This window comes from Dermacentor silvarum, chromosome 3, assembly GCF_013339745.2.
Source record: "Dermacentor silvarum isolate Dsil-2018 chromosome 3, BIME_Dsil_1.4, whole genome shotgun sequence".
In the NCBI taxonomy this organism is placed as follows: Eukaryota; Metazoa; Arthropoda; class Arachnida; order Ixodida; family Ixodidae; genus Dermacentor; species Dermacentor silvarum.
The window spans coordinates 56,315,058-56,320,210 of record NC_051156.1 but is presented as its reverse complement, the minus strand read 5'-3'; positions in this window follow the sequence as shown (position 1 = coordinate 56,320,210).

Below are 5,153 nucleotides of genomic sequence, written 5' to 3'. Positions count from 1 at the left end.
GTTGTCTTGCCGACATGCTTTGCTGTGCAGGCCTTCTAGCGCTCTAGCATTTCCCTCTGGAAAAATTCAGGTGCTGTGGAAATCGGAGGAAGTGAAAACTGGCAAATGGCATCAGGAAAGTGGTGAACCCCTGGGACTCGGGCGCCAGTGGAGCTTTCCAATAACCGGAACTTGTGTAGAGCTTGCTAAAGATGTAGCTCCGGAGAGTTTGGCCAAGCGTTTGTCGATGGTGGGCATTAATACTCGTTCGAGCAGAATGTTCTTCAACCCCTCACAGTCAATGCAGATTCGAAGCTCGCCTCCTATCTTTTAGCCACTGCCATAGCTGCACACCACTTTGTGGCCTCTTCAACCTTTCTGATGACACCCAGGCACTCTATTCTCTCTAACTCACATTCGGCATAGGGCAACATGGGCAGAGGTACTCACCTCAGGTACGTAATAGCACATGGTTTGGCATCCAGGAGTAGCGTTATTTTGTATTTTGTCTTATCGATTGTTAGGTAAGACTAAGGAAAAACTATACATGAAAATTTTAAATGTTTTGGTTTTAGCCAAGCGAAATAAAAATTATATCAGAAGGTACTTTTTGGCCGAAAATTGAGAAGATGGCTGTCATCACCATTACCACCAATGCTGATGATAGGATCATGATACCTATGTCCCTCAGGAACAGCCCTGAATTTTGCTGAACCCTGAACAGCCTTTGCTTATATACTAGGTGGTGTGAGTTTAAGTTAAGGAAGCTTATATTCTCTGGATTTTGTTGTTAGCCAATGTAGCCTGAGCTTTGCAAGATTGGACCGACTCAGCTTTGTTAATACCGCTTTATTTTATCTTAGCCAATACATTGTAATGCAATCTGAGGTTGATATAATCAAATGAACTTGTCCTGGGATTTTCCTAGAGGAGGCAGATGAGGTTACGTTAAGTTGAATTGGCTGGGCTTACACAGTAAATGTAAAGGCATAGCAAAATCATTAAGAGCGAAGCAATGCAGCCATAATAAACACATTCATATGGGCTTTAATGCATTTGTTGTCTAAAGTTACAACAGAAAGACATTTGAAACGAAGTGACTTTCGGCTCCTGTTGACTGTAATGAAGCAGACGTGCCTGGTGTTTTCGGTTTTAGCTCGAACACGACGACGACCCGTTCTATGTTTATCAGAGAGCTCGGGCTGTTCGCTATGCTGCTAGCTGCTACTATAGACTGTACTGTTAAATATTATGTTAAATCTCATTACATTTGGTGGAGTTTGCAGGGATCCCTCAAGTAACCCTGGAGCTCAGCACTCGTACGTTGCCCACGAACACCATGGCTGACGCGACCAACGCTACGACTGAACCCATGGTTTCACCTGTTACTTGCGCCAGCGTTCTCTGTCAGCGCGAATGCGACCATCTTTACCGGGACCGGAGAACATGACGTCGAAGACTGGCTGTCCTCCTAAGAACGTGTAAGCACTCACAATAAGTGACACGACCAGTCCAAGCTGACAAACGTCATCTTCTACCTTGCTGACGTCGCCAACCCATGGTTTAAGAATCACGAACGTGATATTTGAGCTGGTCCGCATTCAAGACATATTTCACCGACGTGTTTGGCCGCCCCGCTGTCCGCAAGCTACACGCCGAACAGCGTCTAGGCCAACGAGCACAGCAACCGGGCGGGACAGGAGCTTGCAGCAGAGGGAACAGCCCGAGCTTTCTGATAAACACAGAACGTGTTGTAGTCGTGTTCGAGCTAAAACCGAAAACACCAGACGCGTCTGCTTCATTACAACTGTTTTCAACAAGTAGAACTGTGTGTGTCGTCATGTCTGTAGACATGTTTCTGTACAACACGTTCGATTTTGCTTAGGTTGATGCAGATTGAACTCAAGGATGATTGCGCACTGATTCACTGATTGACAGTCATCCTCAAGCACAGGAATTTGCATGGTGAAGTAGCGTTTGAGAGCCATACTTGAAAGTTCCAGTACTGAAACTCTTGTCCAGCAAAGAGTTTGATGAACCAAGCATGGTAAAAAGTGCCAATGTGACAGGGATATTACTGCTGCCACAGAATCACTTCTGATGCTACATCAACAAACCAGACATAACTCGCTCCTTGGTGCAGTGCTGCTGCACAGCTACTCAAGGGTATGCAGAGTAACATTCAAAACACGCTCAACGTGGTGGCTTAAAGCCAGACCAAGCAACATATTGCTCAACCAGCATTGATTTTCACCTGCATTGAATCATACATGATTGCAGTGTTTTAAAGTCATAGGCTCAGTGGCTTAGATTAGACTATGGTTATAGCAGGTAGCGTTTGTCAGTGTTTCATGTCTATTTGACCAGCTCACCTAAAGGCCTTTCTGTTAAGGTATCAGCTCAGAATGTGTTTGTCAGAACTTGTCTTTCAGGAATTCAGTCTTGTGGGACAGCTTTGGGTGCCTGCTTTGTGCATTTGAGAATTGTCATTTGTATCCCAGTCGGCAGACTGACTTGTGGAGGTATTTTGGCTCACATTGTGCTCACATCAATCCTGAACATGCAGAAAACTGCATGTTCGGGACGGTGATGTGAGCACAATGCAAACGAACAATCATTGTAGTAGGGCGCACCAGCAAGTTTTCTAGCTCTCGGAGTTACCTCATGTGCCTTGCTTCATGTGCTGCCTGCCACCTTTGTGTGATTTCAAGTGTCAGTGCTACCCACAACCAGAGCCAATGCAGTATTACTTCCTCTCACATAGTGAAGCTATGCAACAAGTCAAAGAGGAAATGAGCCTCATGTTTTTTAGCAAGAAGTCATTTGTTTGAAGCAAGAACTGAAAGCTAAGCGACTTGGAACTGATTCACGCTGTGGGCTGTTATGATAAACACACGAACGAGAAATGAAAGCATGGATGACACAGGAATAATCCATCCTTTGATTTCCCTTCCTTGCGTTTATCGTGCGACCCACGGTATTTATGTTAGAAGCAAGATTAAGTCCGGGGTTGTCTTGATGAGCTTCATGTACTGTCCTGGTGCTCCATGTTATGTTTGATGAAATTACGAATAGATTTCTTGGGAGATAACGTTCATGCACCCAGGTAACTGCCATCTTGTGATTGAGAGCTGTTTCTTTCCTCACTCCCAGGCTAAGTGGGTGCTTTCGTACACTTTTCTCAGTTACTAGCTAATTGCTTGTACAGTTTGATTTCTATATGACAATGGCATGCACTGCCTCCTAGGTTCCAAAGAAAAAATGGCATCTGTTGTGTCATGTTTGGTCCATAAAGCTCAAAATAAATTATGCTGCCATTCAATACTGTCACATATTTGTGTGTGTTTATTCACTTGTGTACTTTCTTGCAATAGAGGGATAAGGCAGATGTGAAAAAGGCCTGTGATGGCAAACATTACTTTATTGTAGATTATTGCTACTGGTGTTGCTGTTATCTTCTCAGGTGAAGATGTTGAGTGCCATTTTATACTATACCAGTTCAACGAACTTGTTTAGGGGACACTAGTTGACTTAACTACTAGTGTGAGTGACATTAGCTAGAGCTAGGCGCTCTGGAAGTCTATTTGTAACGTGGGGGCTAGAGCCGGACTCGTTTCTCCTAGACAAACTTATTTTTTTCTTATTCTGAACCCAGTTAAGGCTTAATATTTTCTACATTAGAGGAAGCCTGTTACCCCCTGCAGTGAGCACCGCACAGAGTCCATTGCAAGTAATGTGCTTGGCAAGACATAATTTTTGGCATGGGTGAGCTGTTCGAGGTCACGAACATGACAAGGAATTTTGTCTATCGAAACTGCCTATTAGCGGCCGGGTATTTATTTACAACTCGGCAGCCACATCTGAACTTTCATAATCAATCCACTGCAGACGTGTCCATCGCCCTGCAGTAAAGAATTCCTGGGCATTCGTTGAAGCATACAGAGCACCTAGCCTACAGCTTAATATGAAGTTTTATAATTTGCATAACCAAAGTGGTTTGGGTTATCAAAGAGACCTTTGCATATGGAAAGCGTCATGCCCAGCTTCTGTTATTTTGTACAGCTTTGGGGTTCTTTTATATACATTTCTGGAATTCTTTTGTAAGCCCGGCGGTTTGTGTCCTCTCTTTGCGCACTCAAAACTTAAAACTTCCTATTGCCAAGGGCATGGATTTCGAGGTATTTGGCACAACTGGCAGGATTCAAGGAAATTCAGCTGTTGGTGAGCCGCGGCTACACTTGGAGTTTAACAGAAGCAGTTCTGAGTTAAGAATAAGCTGTTTGAATTACGTGCATGCATTTTCGAAGACTCAGGTGTAGCCACTAATGACATGAAATCAACTTTTGTATGCCTGATATCATGGTAAAAGTAACACATACAACGCATGAATAATACACATCCTTTGCCACTGCAGACGATAGATAGGAGCCAACAGCAATCAACGGCTCTTCCTTGATCAGTAAATGCGGGTGTTACCGTGTACATTGCGTGTACACTGGGAAGCCAAAGTGCTACGTAATTTCAGAGCAGCGTGGTTTCAGTCGTGAGCCCGTGTCATTGTGGCTCCGACTAAAATAAGTGATGGTTGCTTATATTTAATATGACAATTGGCCACTGTTTTGCTTGGTAGAACCTGTTTGTGTGTGAGAATACGTTTGTATCGAGGGAAATATTCTGTAAACCAACATTGATGCTAATCAAATTCTATAGCTCCTCAGCTGCATGTATAGAGTTGAATTTGTTCGGTGAGGTGCAATTATACAATGTGTATAGCGACGTGAAGCAGTACGTTGTAAACATTGGTATGTATGGCTGTTTACATAATGGATACAGCCTTGTGAAATCTGCTGTGGCAGCAATAAAAAAAACAATAAGGACAAGTTTGCTGAGGAAGACCCATGATTTGAACCCCTGTCAGACTATAAAAATGAGCGTTACAAGGTGCTTTTTTTTCTATGCTTTATTATACCGTTGTCAGACGGCCACTTTCGATCGTGATCGAGCCCGATCCCGTTCGAAATTTTCGACTGTGCCTGGCTTCCTCTCACGGATTGCGCAAGGGGGGGGGGGCGGGGGTGTGCAAACGCGAACGAGAAATTGGATCCTGATCGGTTTTGATGGCCATGGGAAATGCGCAGTGTGACACCTGTATTACATTACTCGAAATACGAACT